General features: G+C 39.6%; 1 protein-coding gene across 14 annotated transcripts in view; it reads left to right on the top strand.

The window, feature by feature from the left end:
* kcnab2a (potassium voltage-gated channel subfamily A regulatory beta subunit 2a) overlaps positions 1 to 22426 on the top strand; it is a 275606-nt gene that overhangs the window by 20854 nt on the left and 232326 nt on the right. For 9 of the 14 annotated variants that reach the window (XM_059655603.1, XM_048561316.2, XM_048561314.2 and 6 more), the window contains one exon: positions 3574 to 3642. The exons of 3 other annotated variants lie outside the window; for them this stretch is intronic. The gene's annotated coding sequence lies outside the window, so the exon portion shown is untranslated. Of the gene's footprint in view, positions 1 to 3573; positions 3643 to 22426 lie in introns of those variants that run through there. 2 more of the 14 variants (XM_059655604.1, XM_048561317.2) reach the window with 2 other exon arrangements.

The following is a 22426-nucleotide window of genomic DNA, read 5'->3' as shown; positions in this document are numbered from 1 at the left end:
GGAGGGGGAAGCAGTGGTATTTGTCGAGGTTCGTCCCGAGCAGCTCCGTGACGCGGGACTCCGTGCTCTACGGGCTGTTTCCGGGGACGCACACCGAGACCAACATCAACTGCGCCTGGAGGACCATCAATGTGGTGAAAGACGCTCTTTGGTCTGCCCCGCAACTTGCTGGTCTGCCAGCTGAAAGAACTGACCCCGACCGAGTGTTGCAGACTGGCGCACTCCAAGGTCCAGGACTACGTGCTGAGGGACGCGCTAAAGCTTGGGGCAGCTGCCGCCAAGGCGCGGTGGGGAAAGACCACCGTATGAAACCCCTCGTCCAGAATAGAAAAAAGAACCCTATCTGGTAACTGGGCCCAGCTGGCGCCTTCCCCAACTGGTCAGGGGGCCAACGGGGACTGTGCGGGGTGACGACTGCAGGGGTGTTTTCTTTGCTTTGTTTTTTTGTCCTTTTTTTTTCCTTTAGTTGGTGTATGTACCCCCTGGGTAACCCGGAGTGGCTTGCATGACTGGGTAGATGTGTAAATATGTTTTATTTTTGGTACATCTTACGAATAAAGTAAATTTTTTCAATTAAAAAGAAAGTGACGAAATGTCTGAAAATGAACCTTCCAGCTCAGCGAGCAAACTCACATCCAGAACCTCAACAACCTGAGCTACAAATCTTCTCAAAACTTGCTTGCTTTCTCATCATTTATACTGAAATGTTTGATAAATTCGAGTTAAAGCCACACATTTACTACGTTCCTAAATGCCTGTTTTAGATTTGTGAGCCTAGACCAGAAGTCAGCAACCTTATCAAGAACAGCCATTTTTGAAACTTAATCTAACATTTTAAGTTCGGCAGAGTTCTGAAGAAGGGTCACTGGACTCCACTCTGATTCTTCTCCACAGATGCTGCCAGACCTGCTGAGATTTTTCCAGTAATTTCTGTTTTTGTTTCTAACATTTTATGAACCCAAATACTGCCAGTCAAATGCCATTGATAATGAGAAGCAAGACCTAAATAGGCATGGATATATTTGCAAAAAATGAAATGAAAAATCTTTTTTTGTCTTCACTCATGGAAAGTGATAGTTGCTGGATAATTTGTTGATTATCCCTTGTTGCTCTTGAACTGGGGCCTATTTTAGAGGGCATTAAGAGTAAGGAATTGCTGTGGATCTAGAATCATATGCAGGCTAGATCAGGGAAGGACATTAGTGAACCAGATGGGTTTCAGGTCAGTTGTTGGTGATTTCATGGCACCATTACTGATGTACAGGTATATGTGTATACAATATACAAAGAACAAAGAAAATTACAGCACAAGAACAGGCCCTTCAACCCTCCAAGCTTGCACCGATCGAGATCCTCTGTTTAACCTGTCATCTATTTTCTAAGGGTCTGTGTCCATTTGCTCCCTGCCCATCCATGTACCTGTCCAAATATATCTAAAAAGACACTAACGTGTCTGCATCTACCACCTCCGCTGGCAATGCGTTCCAGGCACCCACCACCCTCTGTGTAAAGAACTTTCCATGCATAAACTTTCCTCCTCTCACTTTGAACTCATGACTCCTAGTAATTGAGTCCCCCACTCTGGGGGAGAAAGCTTCTTGCTATCCACCCTGTCTATACCCCTCATGATTTTGTAGACCTCCAGTCAGGTTTCCCCCCTCAATCTCCGTCTTTCTAATGAAAATAATCCTAATCTACTCAACCTCTCTTCACAAGTAGCACCCTCCATACCAGGTAACATCCTGGAGAACCTTCTCTGCACCCTGTCCAAAGCATCCACATCCTTTTGGTAATGTGGTGACCAGAACTGTACACAGTACTCCAAATGTGGCCGAACCAAAGTCCTATACAACTGCAACATGACCTGTCAAGTTTTGTACTCAATACCCCGTCCAATGAAGGAAAGCATGTCATATGCCGCCTTGACCACCCTATTGACCTGCGATGTCACCTTCAGGGAACAATGGACCTGAACACCCAGATCTCTCTCTTCTTCAATTTTCCCTAGGACTTTTCCATTTACTGTATAGTTCGCCCTTGAATTTGATCTTCCAAAATGCATCACCTCGCATTTGCCTGGATTGAACTCCATCTGCCATTTATCTGCCCAACTCTCCAGTCTGTCTATATTCTGCTGTAATCTCTGACAGTCCCCTTCACTATCTGCTACTCTACCAATCTTCGTGTCATCAGCAAACTTGCTGATCAGATCACCTACATCTTCCTCCAAATCATTTACATATATCACAAACAACAGTGGTCCCAGCACAGATTCCTGTGGAACACCACTGGTCACAGGTCTCCAATTTGAGAAACTCCCTTCTACTACTCCGCTGTCTCCTGTTGCCTAGCCAGTTTTTTTTAATCCATCTAGCTAGCACACCCTGGACCCCATGTGACTTCACTTTCTCCATCAGCCTGCCATGGGGAACCTTATCAAATGCCTTACTGAAGTCCATGTATATGACATCTACAGCCTTTCCCTCATCAATCAACTTTGTCACGTCCTCAAAGAATTCTATTAAGTTGGTAAGACATGATTTTCCCGGCACAAAACCATGTTGCCTATCACTGATAAGCCCATTTTCTTCCAAATGGGAATAGATCCTATCCCTCAGTATCTTCTGTAGTTGCTTCCCTACCACTGACGTCAGGCTCACCGGCCGATAGTTACATTATATTATACATTAATTGAATTTAAATTATTCAAGTTGCTATGGTGGGATTTGAAACCAGGTCCCCAGTCTGAATTACTAGCCCACTGAGATGATCACTATGCCACCCCTCCCTTGAATCTGATTTCTGCAGATGAATTTTTTTTGTCTTTGGATTTTTGCTGGATATCTGGACCAGTGAAAAGCACACTTAATTTATCAAGGTCAGGAGCAGCTCATCAGTCCTTACTGAGTACCATGCTGCTCTGGAGCAGTCCCTAGAGTGTCATTACAACCATAAAACAGTAGAAAAGAGAGCTCCAGGACTTTGATCTGATGACAAGCAGAGGAACAGCAATATCGTTCCAGGTTAGAATAGTATGTGGATTGCAGAGTAGGTTTTTGGCGAGGTCCCTTTTTGTTACCTACAATAGCATCTTCAGCAAAGATTGGAACATTTTTCAGATCTGCCCGCTCGGCTACTCACTGGATAAATGTTTTATGTCTTTAGGGGTGCCCAGTCAGTTGTTTAATATTACAAAATTTCCTGTTATTTTCTTCCCTCGGGGAGACTGCACGTTGACTCTCTCCTGTCTGGTCCAAACAGGCATCCTTTATGTGTAACTGAAAATAAGTTAGGCAAAAAAAAATCTGGTTATTGGGGAGCTTACAATCACAACAGGCACTTTTCAGCAAAAGGCAGTAAAGACACATCAGGGCATGAAACCTGGTTTGACTCTTTCTCTCAAACCAATCTTCATATTATGATACTCAGCACAAAACAGGATTTAATATGAGACCTCTGTAACACATATGGATTATTAAACCCTGATAATCTTACTGGGATGAATAGATGGAAGAACAAATATTGTATTTCACTTGAAGAAATAATATCAAATTTCTTTCAATTTGTGAATAGGACTGTGCATGGGAAGGAAGGCAGTGCCAGCATTTTGAGAGCTCAACAAGATAAAACTCACGCTGCACTGTAAGTGTTGCATTCAGTTTCTGGAATTAATATTACTGTCTGTGTTTAAGATTAGCCCTTATCTTCAGGAATAATATTTTGTTAGCGTTCTTTCCATTAACTGTAAAGGTGAGCTTTAGATTTGTTGCATTGTGCTTGTTACAACAATCAAAAATACAAATAAATAAAATTGCAGGTTTTTGTCTTTCTAGTTTCTGGAAAAATATTGTATGATGCTAGTACGGAGCACTGTTTGGTCTGTCATTGGTAGGACCATTTTGAAGTCCGGAGTGAAGACTGTGGCAGAAGAACATGAAAGTGCATTGGTTTAAGTGTGATTTTCTGTGAAGATATATTGTAGCGGTGTTAGTATTTGAAATAAGCCAATTGTTTGTAATATTCCTTGGAGGCTATTTTGGCTAAAGTTTGAGAAAATGGAGTCAGGACTATTGCTGTGCCTATTTGAAAGTTTGGACTGAGCATGTAACTTTGGTTAAAACCTACCCAGGATGAGAGTAATTGCTGGATGTCTCTTTATTTGGCATGGAAACCTAGTTTGTATTGTACACTTTGACCGTACAAGTTTTCAAAAACGGTATATTTCTCACATTAGGTTTTTTAAAATTGTGTCTGATGCTGTAACTTTACTCATTATGTAATATGCAGAACAGTTGTAGTGCATATAGAGTCCTAGAGAAATATACATGGAAACAGACCCTTCGGTCAAACTTGTCCATACCAACCAAATATTCTGAATAAATTTAGTCCCATTTGCCAGCATTTAGCCCATATCCCTTTAAACCCTTTCCATTCATATACCCATCCAGATGCCTTTTAAATGTTGCAATTGTACCAGCCTCCATCACTTGCTCTGGCAGATCATTCCGTGCACATACCACTCTCTGCATGAAAATGTTGCCTGTAGGTATCTTTTAAATCTTTCCCCTCTCACCTTAAACCTATGCCCTGTAGTTCTGCACTCCTCCCACCCCAGGGAAAAGGTCTTGTGTATTTAGCCTATCCATGCCCCTCATGATTTTATAAACTTCTGTAAAGTCATCCCTTAACCTCTGACGCTCCAGGGAAAATTGGCCCCAGCCTAGGGTAATAGATAATCTGAAAGGAATTTATATTAGGCAGTAAATGGTGTTGGATAGACTGTTAGGTCTGAAGGTTGATAAGTCCCCGGGACCTGATAGTCTGCATCCCAGGGTACTTAAGGAGGTGGCTCTAGAAATCGTGGACGCATTGGTAATCATTTTCCAATGTTCTATAGATTCAGGATCAGTTCCTGCGGATTGGGGGGTGGCTCATTGTTGTCCCACTTTTCAAAAAAGGAGGGAGCGAGAAAATAGGGAATTATAGACCGGTTAGCCTGACGTCTCTGGTGGGAAAGCTGCTGGAGTCAATTATAAAAGATGAAATTACGACTCATTTGGAAAGCAGTAACAGGATAGGTCAGAGTCAGCATGGATTTACGAAGGGGAAATCGTGCTTGACTAATCTTCTGGAATTTTTTGAGGATTTATCTATGAAGATGGACGAGGGAGAACCAGTGGATGCAGTGTACCTGGACTTTCAGAAAGCCTTTGATAAAGTCCCACATAGGAGATTGGTGAGCAAAATTAGTGCATATGGTATTGGGGGCAAAATACTGACTTGGATTGAAAATTGGCTGGCTGACAGAAAGCAAAGAGTAGTGATAAACGGGTCCCTTTCGGAATGGCAGGCGGTGACCAGTGGGATACCACAAGGTTCGGTGCTGGGACTGCAGCTGTTTACAATATACATTAATGATACAGACGAAGACATTAAAAGTAATATTAGCAAATTTGCTGATGACACAAAGCTGGGTGGCAGTGTGAAATGTGAGGAGGATGTTATGAGAATACGGGGTGACTTGGACAGGCTAGGTGAGTGGATCATGGACGGATCCATGGCAGATGTAGTTTTATGTGGATAAATGTGCGGTTATCCACTTTGGTGGCAAGAACAGGAAGGCAGATTACTATCTAAATGGAGTCAAGTTAGGTAAAGGGGAAGTACAACGAGATCTAGGTGTTCTTGTACATCAGTCGTGAAAGCAAGTATGCAGGTACAGCAGGCAGTGAAGAAAGCCAAGAGCATGCTGGCCATCATAACAAGAAGAATTGAGTATAGGAGCAAAAAGATCCTTCTACAGCTGTACAGGGCCCTGGTGAGACTGCATCTGGAGTATTGTGTGCAGTTTTGGTCCCCAAATTTGAAGAAGGACATTCTTGCTATCGAGGGAGTGCAGCGTAGGTTCACGAGGTCAATTCCTGGAATGGCAGGACTATCATATGTTGAAAGATTGGAGCAACTGGGCTTGTATACACTTGAGTTTAGGAGGATGAGAGGGGATCTGATTGAGACGTATAAAATTATTAAGGGATTGGACACTCTGGAGGCAGGAAGCATGTTTCCACTGATGGGTGAGTCCAGAACCAGAGGACACAGTTTAAAAATAAGGGGTAGGCCATTTAGAACAGAGTTGAGGAAAAACTTCTTCACCCAGAAAGTGGTGGATATTTGGAATGCTTTGCCCCAGAAGGCAGTGCAGGCCAACTCTCTGGATACTTTCTAGAAAGAGATGAATAGAGCTCTTAAAGGTAGTGGAATCAAGGGTTATGGGATAAGGCAGGAACAGGATACTGATTGTGGATGATCAGCCATGATCATAATGAATGGTGGAGCTGGTTCGAAGGGCTGAATGGCCTACTCCTGCACCTATTGTTTATTGTCTATTGTCTATTCATCCTCCAATCTTGGCAACACCCTTGTAAATCTTTTCTTGCAGACTTCAGTCTTTAGAGATGCAGGCAAAGTGTAAAGTAATAATGCATTAGACAATTTTTATAGATTTTTAATGGCTAATTATGGAGTTTCATTTTGGAGCTGGTTGCCTGCCCCGACTGCTCAGTTAGGCTGGTGCAAGAGAATCATCTCAAGCAATCAACAGTGTTTTTCCTTCTAATGGTGTTTCTGTTTTCCAAAAGGGGAAAAAATATTTTGCTGTACTCATACAATAAGTGGGATTGAATTGTATTTGATTGTGATGCTCTACACAGTTGGATGGCCTACCAATTTTCACTGTTCACATGATACTTTGGATAAGATATTTTCAGGAAAGAACAGCAAGGATGGAAAGTGCTTCAGTGTGGAAACATGCATTTTTTTCAAGAGGAAAATATTTTTAAGAAATAATTTATGTAGATGGAAGTGGTATTTGACTTTTGGTACTAATGTATTTAATGAGATAAAAGATCATTATTAATTTAAAATTATGGAAATTTTGTGGCAAGCAAGATTGGTTACTGGATTGAAGAAATTGGACTTGAGAATCCTTGAAAATATATATATATATATATATATATATATATGGACAAAGATTGATCAACTGAACAATTGATACCATGGGATTTTGCAAGCCCCTTTTGTTGTCAGCAGTCTTATTTAGCATAGATTTGGCTTATATTGATGAAAGTAATCTTTATGTACCAAATGTTTTCTGTTTCATTTTGCATCTTCTGTTGCTGTTTGCTTTGAATCCATATATCTGATGGTAGCATGAAAAGAATGACCTAAGTTTTCAATGTATTTTTACAGTATATTTAAACAGCATCATAGATACATAATTGCTTAAACCAGGCTGGATTAATGCAATGCAATTACCTTAGGTATTGAACCCCCCCCCCACCACCGACACTCTATCAAAACCATTTCAAACAATATTTTAGTAGACCAGATGACTACTTTAAGATATTACTTAAAATATAGACTTACCCTGTTTTCTTCCACATGTCACCTTGGAATCACTAACCTATGTATAACTTAGACAAAAAAAAGAGGGCCTGTACTGTGCTGTTATGTTCTATGTTCTATATGCAGATGCTGAAAATCAGAAACAAAAGCAGAAATTGCTGGAAAAACTCAGGTCTGGCAGCATCTTTGGAGCGAAAGCAGAGTTTTGGGTTCAGTGACCCTTAAGAACTTTCTCTCAACAGATGTTGCCACCACTGCTGAGTTTTTCCAGCAATTTGTTTTTGTTTTGAACTTAAATTAGTTTTTTTTAGCTAATTACTTGATCTAAGATCTATAATCTGAGTCAATGTAAACTTTAATTAAGCAAGTGGATGTTGTACAGATGGTGTCTTGTAGCTGCAGCATTTGGAAGATTATGGAGAGTACTATGATCCTAGAGAATGACGTCTGCAACTGAAGGAAATTCAGAACCGAGTTCTTGACCTGGAGTCCATACCATGGGTGATTTGGTGATGGAGAAACAGAGCAATCATTTGTGTGTGAGAGCAATTCTGGATATGAAAATGAAAACTGAACTGGAGTCTGGAGGGCTGTTGTGGTACAGTAGTAGTGTCCCTACATCTGAGCCTGGAGACCCAGTTTAAAAATCCTACTTGCTCCAGAGGTGTGTAATAACATCTCTGAACAGGTGGGTTTAAAAGGAAAAGGTTTATAAAAATGAAGCAGATCACGAGTCCTTTTTTGGCACAATGGTGATGTCCCTTCCCTCGGACTAAGAGGCCTGGTTTCAAGTCTCACCTATTGCAGTGATGTGCAATAACATCTCTGAACAGGGGATTAGAAAAACAGTTTAAAAATTATAAAGCAGATCATGGACCATCTTGTGGTATAGTGGTAGAAAAAAAATTGAATTGAAGTCTGTATTATGGGTGATTTGGTGTTAGAAGAGCAATTCTGGATATGAGAAAAATTTGAACTGGAATGTGGAGGCCTCTTGTGAAGTGAAAACCACCTGACGAAGGAGCAGCGCTATGAAAACTTGTGATTTTAAATGAATCTGTTAGACTATATCCTGGTCATCTGCCTTTTGTCTTTGTCCACCTCAGTCCGACACTGACACCTTCACGTGCTGAATTGACAATGTCCTAAACATGCATTTGGGCATCTTAAAGGGATTGCTGCTTGCGTGCAACTTGTTTGTTCCCTGTGCAACTTGTTCCTAATTACTGTGTACACGTGTAGTTTAAGAGGAAATATTGTGGTAAGTGGGAGTGATATTGTTTTCTGCAGATGTGAAGGAGATCCCCAAAGATAATCTTCTCACAGTTACAAAACAACATGAGTGAGAGGATCGATTTAACAGTAGGAAATATTGACAAAATGAGAGCTAGGGTCCAAATTTTAAATCGATCCTGACCAGAGTTGAATGTGTGGCTCTAAATGTGGTTTTGGGAGGTTGCGTTTTCATTCATGCAGTGAAAAATGTTGGTGAAAAATGGAGCTTTTACATTGGGGTGGGTTCCATTTATATCAGACTGGGATGAGTGTTCTGGGAATTAAGAACTAGAGCTGGTTATGGGGGTTTAGCGAATGTGGTGACTAGTTAGGGGGAATTGATTAAGGAGAAAAATCAAGGCTGTAGCGCAAAGTGTAGCTTGAAGGGACAACAAACATAGTGGTGCTATTACTTAAGTAAAGAAAATTGGAGACAATTTGTAAAAGTTAAAATTTAAGACACTTTGATTGCTCAAAACATTTCTAACAAAATAGATAAATTGTTGGCACAAGTAGGAACAAAAGGTTTGATCTAACAGCTATTACAAAGATGTGTTTGTCTGGAGGCCAGGATGGTAAAGAAATATTCCTTGGTATGTGATTTTTGGAAAAGATGGATAAAATTAGAGAAGAGGAGAAGTTTAGCTTTGATAAAGGGTGACTTGAGAACTGTAGTGAGGGATGATGATTGCAAGTAAAATCAGTTTGAGTAGAGATAAGAAATAGCAAAGTGGTGGTAAGTACTTATGTGTGCAGTTTATATGCTTCCCTAATATTAGCTACATTGCTTGACAATTCAAGAAATGAAAGGAGCTTATAACAAAGGCAATTAAATTATCATGGAGGGTTTCAATTCTCTTATGGATTGGACAAATCAAATCAACAATGGCGGTTAGGGACATAAATTCATGAAATTAATTTGAGCCAGTTTCTTAGAACAACATGTTGTGGAACAAATCAGGGAAGAGACAATTTCAAATCCAGTCTTGGGCATTGAGTGTTAATTAGTAAACTCACAGGAAAATGTTCCCTAGGGAAGAGTGAGAATAATGTATTGAATTTGAGAATAATGTACACTAGTCCGAAAAGGCAGTGTTAAGCTTAAAGCCAACTCACATCGGTATGAGGGCAAATTGGTTGTTTATTTGGAAATTAGATAGGCAGTAGCAAACATTAAATTATACTACATATTTATCAAGGAATAAATATTATATTGAGAAATAAGAGCTTTATGAGAAAAGCGATCTGCCTGTGGGTTAAGAATTGTCTGAATTAAGTGTTTTCGTAATATCACCTAGAACAGTAGTAAGCCTGAAGATTGGGAGATTTTTAGATACTAGGCAGAGGGTTATCAAAATGTGATGGAGAAAATAGAATTTTTTTTACTTCTTGCTGTTTACTGCAATATCTTAACAGCTTTAGGAAGAATTACAGTGGAGAATGGGAAAGTAAATGTGAGACTCTTAGCAGGTGAAGCAGGATAATTTATAATGAGGAGCAGGGAAGTGCCATGTTAAATAATACCTTATTCCTGGTAGAAGACAAAATTATCAATAATGGGGAGACAAGCATCTAATGAGTTTGAAGAACTTAATTTCTACACTTCTTTCTCTTTAATATTAATAGGACTGAAAGCTATCAGATCTGTCTCTGATCTCCATTATCATAGGGCGTCAAAAGAGGTAGCAGCAGAAAATGTTCTGGGCTGGGCACTTGGTTTGCTCAACTGTAGAATCAGTGTCTTTGGGAGGGATGAGGTGAAATATGAAATACCACAGAAGTGTGAAAAATGGAAACAAAAACATTTGGAAAGATTGAGAATTTTGAAGATCTAGATTTGTTTTTATCTTGCTGCTCCCTGAAAATGTATGTTACAAATTGTTTCTTTGGTTTCCATTATCAGGAGTCTTTTCAGTTTATTACATTTCAGTTTTACAGTAAATGTGATATTTACTGAATATGATGAAAGTACAAATGATTTAGCTGTTTAGCCACAACTAAATTGTTGCAGGCTAAATGCAATTAAAGTATAAACTGAAAAATAGTTTTCAAAGTGGTACATAAATTCTACCAGAATACAAACGTGCAGTTCTTTATCAAGCAGGATAATAAAATTTGATGTTTGACAAATTTGTTTTTCTTGTCCATTTGGATGGGATCGGAGTGGAATATAACCCCACTATCCCATTTAGTTTCTCTCTCTTGTCTTTAGAGCCCAAGTTTTAACTTCCCTTCCCTTTAAATTCTTGAGCATGTTCTCTGTCAGCCCCTGAATTGTAAAACTGTTCCGCTATAACTCCATGTTTGAATCTGTACTACTGTTCTGACCTATTGCACTGCTGAATCAGCACTAACCAAAGTCATAAATAACATCTTCTGTGATTGTAACTGCAATGCATTATTTCTCCCTTGTCCTTCTTGGCGCCTCTTTAACCTTTGATCACACCATCCTCCTCTAATACCTTAATGCCTTCTTGTCCAGTCGGATGTGACTTAATATTTCATTCAGCTCCATTGTGCAATTTCACCACCCACCTTGTACCATTACCTGTGGAGATCCCAAGAATCTATCCTTGTTTACCCTTATTTCCCACTGTACACTGCATTCATTAACATGCTGTTCTCATTGATGTCCTCAGATTTAGTGTTAGGTTTCACCTATATATTGAAACTTCATTCTACATTTCCACTACCTTGTGGTCCCCTTCACTGTCCCTGTGTTATTAGTCTGTTTGTCTGACAATCTGTTTAGGACGAAGGACAATTTCTTCTAGTAAGTGCAATGAGAAGATTGAAAACATTGTCTCCAATCCCTTCTCACAAATGCTGTACCCTTTCCGCAATTTCATTCTTCTCTATGACTGTTATCTTAGGTTTCAGTTGACTCTTTACAACAGTGATGCCCACTTTGACGCCAAGCTGAGATTCTAACCCCATATTCATCTGATCATAAAGACCTTCCATTTCGACTTCCGCTTCCACAGCAGGGTCTACCTCCAGTTTTGCCTCGCCCTATTGCTGCCAAAGCCCTTATTCGTTTTCCATTTATATTTTAATGTTATAGTGCTCACCTGACCCGCCTTTGATCCTTCGTTCGGTAAACATCACCTTAAAATTCTGCTGGCTGTTTCAAAAATGCTGTTCACCCTTGACCTTGTGCTGGCTGACCTGGTCCATCAGTGTCTCTGAATTAAAATTTTCAAATATGAATTCCCTCATTGCCTCACCTCTCCATATTTATTACTATCTTTAGCTTGCATCTGACCCCTCTGTTATTTTCCGTGTATTTCCCTCTCCATACTTAGGATTGCTCTGTAAATTTTCTTTACTTCCAAAAATAATGCTTACTTAACTCTTTCAGTAAGTTCTTAAAACACCCATTAAATATGTGCTTATTTTGGCTCATTATTAAACTTATGTCTGAATACACTTCGATGAATCCTTTTTCTACTATAAAAGTACTATATAAATTAATGTTCATGCAGACATAGTATAAAAGCAATAGAAGCAATCATTCGGACAACTTCAAGCTTGTCAATATGAGCTTGGATCCATATATTGTTTTTCTTTTCTGGATTTGACACCTGACCTACTGTAGTGCCAGTGTGGCCCAATGTACTCAATATGGTCTAAATTGATGAATGTGATAATTGGATACAAGTCCGTTCATTGTTAACACTGATTTGAATCTTTGAGATTTAGCTTTAATTTCTTCACATTACTGTTTTAGAGCACATTTGACTTGCATTTCTACTGTTTATCTTATGGAAACTCTTGCATGAGGTTGGATGTTATCTTGTAGTATATGCTTAAGAATAAAGCTATTGGAGTAGTGTTGTTACCGATATATGAAGTTCTGGCAACTGACGGATAGCTCTGTAGTTTAATGGAGAGAAACAAATCCTAATTAATAAACTTGTTAAATTCCACAGATATTCTCAAGTTTTGGCCTTGTTTTCTGTCAGACATACATTGGTCTTAACAATGGCTGTAGTGATGGAAACTGTGTGCCTTGGAACCGAGTAGCATTATCAGGCATAATGCACCATGCAGCAATACAAGATTATAATTTGTTTAAAAAAATTCTTGCTGAATTCCTCACCGTTGACATGCGTTCTCAAAATCTTGGTGCTCCTAATATAGTTTTATTCAGAAGCAGCAGGTGAATGACTCAAGGTCTTGTTAGAACACTCAATTCCATTTATGATTGCTATTTAATTGACAGGAAGAAAGTAGGTACAGGAGAAAGGTAAATGAAATTACCTTCAATCCAAGCGAGAAAGTAATCTGTCTCTAGAGGAGTTGTTGCAAAGTAGTAAATATGGAAAAATGCCATTCTTTTAAAAAAGGGAAAATAAAGCTACCTTGGATAATTGACAGTATTTAAAGTACTTCATTATATGTGCATTTCCTTTCAGAAATCTAGGATACCCCAAAGCACTGTACAGCCAGTTAAATATTTTTTAAGTGTTATCACTGTGGCAGTGTTGATAATTGTGCCATTCAGTTAGCAAAATTCAAGTTTTGAACCTCTAGGTTAGTGGTCAATTTTGCCAAACTGTTTGACTACAGATAAAACACTGGCATCTGCTCAACTAATTGGAATATTGCTCAGTACATTCTGCATGTAAAAAGCAGGACACATCTGACCTGGCCACGTACTGCTCCATCGGTCTACTCTCGATCATCAGAGATATGATGGAAGATGTCATCAACAGATCTATCAAGCACACCTGCTTAGCAACAACCTGCCCACTGATTCCTGGTTTGGGTTCCACCAGGGCCACTCAGCTCCTGACCTCATTACAGCCTTAGTTCAAATATGGACAAAAAAGCTGAATTTCAGATATGAGGTGAGAGTGACAGCCCTTGATATCAAGGCTGCATTTGACCAAGTGTGGCATCAAGGAGCTCGAGCAAAACTGGAATCAATGTGAATCAGAGGCATACTGTCTGCTGGTTGGAGTTATACTTGGCACATAGGAAGATGGTTGTAGTTGTTGGAAGTCAGTCACATCATTTCCAGGAATCTCTGCAGGAATTCCTCAGGATAATATCCTAGGCCTAACCACCTTCAGCTGTTTCATCAAGAACCTGCCCACTATTTGAAGTGGGGATGCTCATAGCTGTTTGTACAAATATTCAGTGCCATTCATGACTCCTGAGATACTCAAGTAATCCATTTTCAAGTGTGAATAGATCTGGACCACATCCAGGCTTGGGCTGACAAGTGGTAAGTAACAGTTACATATTCAATGGTGTTATCATTACTGAATCCCCCACTTTCAACATTGATCAGAAACTCAACTGGATTCGCCACATATACATTGGCTACAAGAGCAGGTCAGAGGCTATGAATAGTGTGGTGAGGAGCTCAGTTCTTGATTTCTCAAAGCCTATCCATCATCTACGAGGTACTAGTCAGCAGTGTGTTAGAATACTCCCCACTTGTTCAGGTGATTGAAGCTCCAACAACACTCAAGATTGATACCATTACAGGACAAAGTAGCTTTTGATTGACACCATGTCCAGATCCATCTACTCCCTCCATCACCAATGCTTAATCGCAACAGTATGTAAAATCTACCAAATGGACTGCAAAAAAATCACCGAAAATCCTTAAACAGCACCCTCCAACCCCATGACCACTTCCATTCAGAAGGATAAGGGCAGCAGATATATGGGAATACCGCCACCTGCAAGTTCCTCTCGAAGCCACTCACCACTCTGACTTGAAAATATATTGCGTGTCCTTCACTGTTGCTGGGTCAATATCCTGGAATTCCCTCCCTAAGGGCATTGTACAGTACAGGGATTGTAGTGGTTCCTGAGGCAGCTTATCACCATCTTCTCAAGGGCACTTGGGGACAGGCAGTAAATACTGGCCAACCCACATACCACGAATGAATAAAAAACGCTATACCAGGTCTGCCTTCTCTGTTGAATAAATACTGATTAGGGCATTGGAAAAAGTTCTATTGTATTTTTTGTATTGTGCCACAGGAGGAGCTAGGTTCACGTAAGAAAACAGGTAGGAGTGAGATTTAGCACCGTATCCAAAAGATGACGCAGCAATGAAGCTTTGTTCAGTACAATGTGCTCAAGCCTCAAGTGGGGTTTGATCTATCGATATTAATTTGAATTTTATTGAGGCTAGTATTAATTTGAATACTACAGAATTATTTCTTCAATATTTATTTGGCAAATGTGATGCATTTATGGTAAATTATGAAATGCAATCAATGCAGATGGGTTACATTTGCTAGCGAAGGTTTCCCTGCACGAAACACCTTTATTGTGTGGTTCTGAGACATTCAGACCAGGAAGCTCTGATCCTGATTTGGATCCTAATTGTTGTAGATTATTTGATTGAAATTGTAATGGTTGAGGATGTGTATTTTCTGTCAATGAGTCCAGGCTGAAATACAATCCATCATCAGTTATGGCCCATCCTACCAATTACAGGTGCAGGTTCCTACTGCAGGCACTTAGACATCCGATAAAAGCAAGATAAGGTTCAGTTAAGATTCCCTGTATGGTCTGACAGCCATGATTTGGACTCGGATGAATTTTCCTCTCTTAACTGTTTCAATGGCAATGAAACTGTGTTGTAACATGAGTCAGACCAAAGGAGTGAGTATTAGAATGTTTTTTTGAACCACGAATGAGTCTAACACATCAATGCAAAAGATAAGGCTGAAATATTTGTATCCATTTTCAGCCAGAAGTTGTCTTACTGAGGTTCTAAGCATGACAGATGCCAATTTCTAACCAACTCAGTTCACTTCATGGGAGTTTAGGAAACAACTGAAGTAACTGGATACTGCAAAGTCTATGGGCTCAGACAACATTCTGGCAACAATCGTAAACATTTGTGCTCCAGAACTAGCCACACTCCTCTCCAAACTGTAGACATCTCTGACAATGTGGAAAATTTCCCAGATATGTACCCTGGACAATAAATAGGACACTTCCAACCCAGCCAGTTATCACTCAGAAGACTAATTTTGATTGTCAGCAAAGTGATAGGGGTCATCCACATTGCAATTAGGTGGTACTTGCTTAGCAGTAACCTCCTCACTGATGCTCTGTTTGGAATCCAACAGCATCACTCAGCACCTGACTTCATTATAGTTGCTGAATGCCAGAAGTTGAGAGTAACTGCCTTTGACATCAAGGCAGAAATCAACTTGCTGTAGTTTCCTTAAATATAATGACATTATTGTCTTTTGAAATTGACCCACTTAGTTTAAGAGGCATTTAGACAGACACATGAACAGGCAGGAAACAGAGGAATACAGGCATATGTAGGCGGATGGAATGAGTTTGGAATGGCATCATGGTGGCACAGACATGTGCCAAAGGGCCTGTTCTGAACTGTACTGTTCTATGTTCTTTCACCCAAGGTTGTAGTACAACTCCTTACATTGTCTGAATTGCTAAGATGCATCTTTCCTTCCTGTTGTACATGTTGAATTCTTGATTCTTGGAACCTTAATGTGATAAAATTATGAACTTTCCTATAAAGAAAGGCAAATTGGTGGAAGAAGTAACTTCTAATTCTTGAGAACCTTCAGGAAACTTGGTACAAAATGGCCTCAAGGCCTAAGAATTGACTGTTTGCCCCTCCCTTCTCTGCAGTGGAACTGTATATCTTGCATACATATCTAATTTACATATATAATTGTATACCAGATGATACAATAGCACTTCTGCATATCAAGTGAGGTGCAGCTCAGCAAAATGCTCTAAACTGCAAGCGAAGTTTCTAAATGATTCAACTTATTGCTTAATGTTGCAGCATGTGAATTGGCCTTAACCGATGAGCAATTCTTAAAGGTAAGTTTTGCTGAAAATTGTCATAAGATTTTTTTTAAATTCCACCCCCCCCCCACCAAATTGTTTAGACTGTCTATTATATAAACTAAGGTCTTTTTTTAATGGCTCATTTCAGTTTGCACCCCAGTCTAGATGCAAGTAGAACCTTGAATTTATGCCAGGATGTGACCAATATAGATGTTTGATTATGTAAATTCTGGTAATGGAACTTTCCTTGGGGTAAAAATTATTTTTGAGTGACTTTTGGACATAAAATGATAGGTACATGACAAATTCTGCCAGAAGTTAAACAGATGGCCAAGATTGAACCTTGAATATCATCTTAGTAGAATTGATCTGTTGCTGTTGAATGGCAATATAATTGGGTTTGTGTAGGCAAACTTAGTGGCAACGGCCTTATAATTTTGTGAGGGAAATAGAGCAGAGAATTTCAGTTTCTGCACCTTTTGTTTCTTTTCACAAAAACAACAGCAAATAAATCTGGTGTTCAGTTAAAAATACAATTTGCATGATTGGTTAAATAATTGATATACAGTTGCTACACAACTGTGCGTTACTGGCACCAATTATGTTTGATGACAAACGGAAATAATGGACAAAGGGAGTGAAAGGAAATTTTACCATGTTAAACATTTTGTCTGAGCCTCCTAATTGTGAATTGTTGAATGCTTTTCTGATATGTGCAGGTATGTAGCAGAACCTAGTTCAAACATACTAGATTTGTACGTGGAATGTATTGAGTTTGTAATGAGGCTTATCTGTTATGCCAGGACTGACTGTATCAGTCAAAACTGGGACTTGTGAAGTCGGTGATTTATTTTGATATGTTCTGAAAGAAAATATAATTTGTTGTAATCTGAAAAGATTATTTCTGAACTTTAACAAGAAGAATAAGATTAACAACCTACTTTGCTCCTTAATTTTGGGCATGTGTTCTAAGGCATTTTGAGCAATATTATTTTTATCTGTTAATTTTCTCTCCATCCTCATCATATTAAAATATATATGATTGTAGTTCAGATGAAATGGTGCATTTTTGCTGACTTTAACATCAGACTGAATCTTTAGCAATTATTCCTTTATTTCTAATGTATCTTAAAAGGGGAAGGAAAGCCTTTGTCAATTCTGTTTCTTAGTGGTTCCTTTTTTTTACAGAAGTAAAATAGTCTCTAGAAAAATATGAATAAACCTTCTTGTTTTAAAATAAATTTTAATCTTTTTCTGGTAGCGTGGAAACCCTAAAGTTGACTTTTTTGAATGCTACATTGTTCTGACAACAACACTAGTGAGGTAGAATCCCAGAGCAGTTTCCCTGTAAACAGCAGAAGTTGTAGGATTGCTGCATGACTTCAGAAAACTGTAGAGGACAGCAGGATGTACATTCTTACCCTGTAGCATAGTTTCCTAGAGCAAGTTGATGTTCGGTGGTTTGAAGTCACCCAAAATTGAATTTTAAGCATAATTCTCCAAATAAACATTGACAGTAGAGAGCAGTTGCTTTTCAAGATAACAATGGATGTTCTGGATGAACACAGCAGGCCAAGCAGCATCTTAGGAGCACAAAAGCTGATGTTTCAGGCCTCGACCCTTCATCAGAAAAGCAGTTGCTTTTCACACAGTTCTCATTGACATTTTCTTTCTTTTGCTAAATTTATATCTTGCAGTGGTTCCGATGATAAAAATCTGTTGCAAATGTTATAGTTAAATAATTGTGGAACTTTAGGCCAACGGGACTAATTCCAAGTTCAGAAGAATTTAGGTATAATCTGATGGAGTTTGAACTTTGTAGTTTAGGAAGAAGGCAGTTAAAGGCATGGGGATAGAGGAAGAGATTCTCAAAGTACAAGTGAAATATTAAATGGCATAGATAAATTAATCCCAGATTGCTACTTCAAAGTGAGTTAGAAAAGAAGAACTAGAGGATGTGATTGCAAAGTCAATGTAGAACCAATATCAGGGCAAATGAACAGTATGCACTTGGAGTAGTAGACAACGCACTGTTCACCGTTTTAATTGTCACTTGGGAAAGCACAGTACTTCTTGAACCTCTTTACTCCTGGGATCGTGGTAAAAGTTAAAGATTTAATCAAATCTCAGAGTCTCAGTTTTCTGAAACCTGTCTGAACTCGGGTTAACAGAAAACAGTGACAAGGTTTCTGTACTTAACAAGAAATTAGAATTCATGTTATTAAAAAATTCTATTGGCAACTAGCTGCAACTCTAATCCACTTCTTACGACGCTACGTACACATACAGGCAACCAAGCAAACATTAATGTTATGGATGGAGAAAAGAAGCACTGGGAAACACATTTCCATAGCCGCAATCCACAGGATTCAATGAAGTGTCCCTACAATGGTATGATTCACACCCAGGTTCCCAGAATGTTACCTGGGTCTCTGGATTAATGGCCTAGCAATAATAACATTAAGCCATCATCTCCTCCATCACTTGCATGATTCAATATAAAACAATATGGGAAATAGCTAATCCTTGATCAAAGGTTTGAAATAGGAATCACAACAGCAAAGGTGAGTGGGGGAAAAAAATGTAAACTGAATATACTGTATAAATGAACTGTTGAAATTAATAAAAATACGTGTCCAATGTCCTTCAGAAATGATAAAACTTGATGTAACCATCCACACAAACCATAAAGACAATGGGTTTCAAAGACAGTGCATCAACAGTCTTTTTTTTCCCAGAAGAACAATCCCACAACAGGATAAACTGACTCAATATTGAGTTTGATAATTTTAAAGTGTAAGCACATTCTCCCATGTCTTTTACTCACCCCCCAAATCCCAGGCTTTCTCTTATGTGGGCAGTTTTCAGCACACCCAACACAATATAAGATATTAATAGTCCCTTTATTTGTCTAACTACCTTTCTCTCTGTATGGGCTCTGTTTCCATCCGTCCTCTCATCCCTTTACACCTTCTCAATCTTCAGGATATATGCCACCTTTTGTTAGCGATTACTAGTTCTGATGAAGGATGACTGAACCTGAAATGTTATTCCGCTTTCTCTCCACAGATGCAGCTAGATTTGTTGAGTTCGAGGCAATTTCTGATTTTTTTTTCCGGGTTGCTGGCATGTGCTGTTCTTTGTTTGTTCTAGTTTAAATCTACACTAGTTCCACATTGCCAATAGCCTTGAATGTTATGCAGTTTCAAGCACTTATCTAAATACTTCTTAAAGTTTGAGGTTTCTTGCTACAAACAACCCTCTGGGTGAAAGACATTTTCTTCAAATCTTCTCCAAACCTCCTGCCTTTTTAAATTCTGCCCCCTTGTGATTGACCCTTCCACCAAGGGGAACAACTGCTTTCTATCCTTTCTGGCCACGCCCCTCAATCTTATACACCTCTGTCATAGTCATTGACATGCTGACTAGATATCCTAAATTAATCTCGTCCCATTTGCTAGCATTTGGCTTTTATCCTTCTAAGCCTGTCCTTTTCATGTACCCATTCAGATGCCTTTTAAATGTTGTAATTGTTCCAGCCTTCACCACCTCCTCCGGCAACTCTTTTGATACACACACTACTCTGTGTGAAAAAGTTGCCCTTTAGGACCCTTCTAAATCTTTTCTCTCTCACCTTAAACTTAGGCCCTCTAGTTTTGGACTCTCCCACCCTGGGAAAAAGGCCTTGGCCTATTCTCCTTATCTGTGTCCCCCATGATTTTATAAACCTCTATGAGGTCACCTCTCATCCTCTGACAGTCCGGGGAGAAAAAAGCCCTAGCCTACTCAGCCTCTCACTGCAGCTCAACCCCCACCCCCTCCAAACGCTGCAACAGACTTATAATTTTTTTCTGAACCCCTGAATTTAATGCAGTATTCCAAAAGTGACCTAACCAATGTCCTGTAAGGCCTCAACATGACCTCCCAACTCTATAGTCAGAGCATTGACCAATGAAAGAAAGCTTGCCAAATGCTTTGTTAACTATCCTGTCTACCTGTGATTCTACTCTGAAGAAACTATGAAACTGAATTCCAAGACTCTTTGTTCAGCAAAACTCCCTAAGACCTTGCCATTAAGTGTATAAGTCCTACCCTAATTTGCCTTTCCAAAATGCAGCACCTCACAATTATCTAGATTAAACTCCATCTGCACATCTGGCCCATCTGATCATGTTCTTGTTGTACTGTTGTGGTAATCCTCTTTGCTGTTTATGACTCTGCCAATTTTGATGTCATCTGCAAATTTACTAACCAGACCTCCTTTGTTCACGTCCACACCTTTCATATAAATGACAAAAAGCTGCACAGATCCTTGAGGCACACTGCTGGTCACAGGTTTCCAGTTTGAAAAACAACTCTCCACCACTACCCTCTGTTCCCTACCTTTTGAGCCAGTCTTCTATCCAAATGGCTGATTTTGCCTGTAATCCGTGTGACCTAACCTTGCTAACCAGTCTACCATGCAGAACCCTGTTGAATGCCATACTGAAGTCCATCTAGATCACGTCCATTGCTCTACCTTCATCAATCCTCTTCGTTGCTACTTCAAAAAACTCAGTTAAGTTAGTGAGATACAATTTTCCATGCACAAAGCCATGTTGACTGCCCCTCATCAGTCCTTGTCTTTCTAAATGTAAGGATCCCATCCAACAACTTGCTCACCAGCCTATAGTTCCCTGGCTTTTCCTTACCACCTTTCTTAAATAGTGGCAACACATTAGCCAACCTCCAGTCTTCTAGCACCTCACCTGTGGCTATTGATGATACAGATATCTCAGGAAGGGGCCAGCAATCACTTCCCTAACTTCCCACAAAGTTCTAGAGAGTTATCCACCTTTATGCATTTTAAGATATCCAGCAGCACCTCCTCTGTAATATGGATATTTTTCAAGATGTCATTAGTTATTTCCCCAAGTACTCTAGCTTCCATATCCTTATTCACAGTAAACACTGATGCAAAATACTCATCTGGTATCTGCCCCACTTCCTGCTATTCCACATGTTGGTGATCTTTATGGGGCTCTGTTCTCTCCCTAGTAACCCCTTTATCTTCAGATCCCCCGCGCCTTTTCTAAAGGAAATAACCTGAGCTTATCCAGCATCTCTCATAGGAAAATGCTCCATTCTCGACAACAATCTGGTAAATGTTTTCTGCAGCCTCTCCAATGCAGTCGCTTTATTCCTATAGGATTGTGACTCACTGATCTGTAATTTCCTGGTTTATCTCTACCACCTTTCTTGAAAAGTGGAACCACATGAGCTGCCCTCTGTAGTCAGACGAGCATTAAAAATTAGGATCAGAATCCCTGTCACTTCCTCCTTTGTCTCTGATTGTAACTTGGGATGCAACTCATCCAGACCTAGAGATCTGTCCACCTTAAAGCCTGCTAAAACTTTCAATACCACCACATTCACTGTTATTCTGCTGAAGAAATTTCACAGTCCTTTTCCCTGAATACTGTACCTACATCCAACTTCACCTGAGTAAAGTACTCATTCAAAATCCTACCAGTGTCCTCCAGCTGCATGCACAAATTTCTCCTTTGGTCCTGAATGAGCCGTACTCTTTCCCTGGCTATCCTCTTTCCCCTTTTGTACTTGTAGAATATCTTGGGATTCTCCCTAATTTTACCTGCCTGTTTTTTTTTCATGTTTCCTCTTTGCTGCCCCACTCAAAACTAGAATTATCTGGAAGCTTTATATTAATTCCATCATTTGCTGTGGTGGCATTTGAACCTGTGCTCCCAGAGCACTAGCCTGGGCCTATAGGTAGTTTAGTCCAGTGGCTTTGCAACTGTACCACTGTAAATAAATCTTTATTCTGAGTGGGAATTGTACTCAAGCCACAGTGATCGAGGTGCCAAATCCTAACCAGTAGAACACTGGCGATTCTCACAAGGGAGGAAATCCTTTATGAATCAAATTTGTTCCGACTGACTCA

Source organism: Stegostoma tigrinum, chromosome 28, assembly GCF_030684315.1.
Source record: "Stegostoma tigrinum isolate sSteTig4 chromosome 28, sSteTig4.hap1, whole genome shotgun sequence".
NCBI lineage: Eukaryota > Metazoa > Chordata > Chondrichthyes > Orectolobiformes > Stegostomatidae > Stegostoma > Stegostoma tigrinum.
This window is presented reverse-complemented; position numbering and strand designations above follow the sequence as displayed.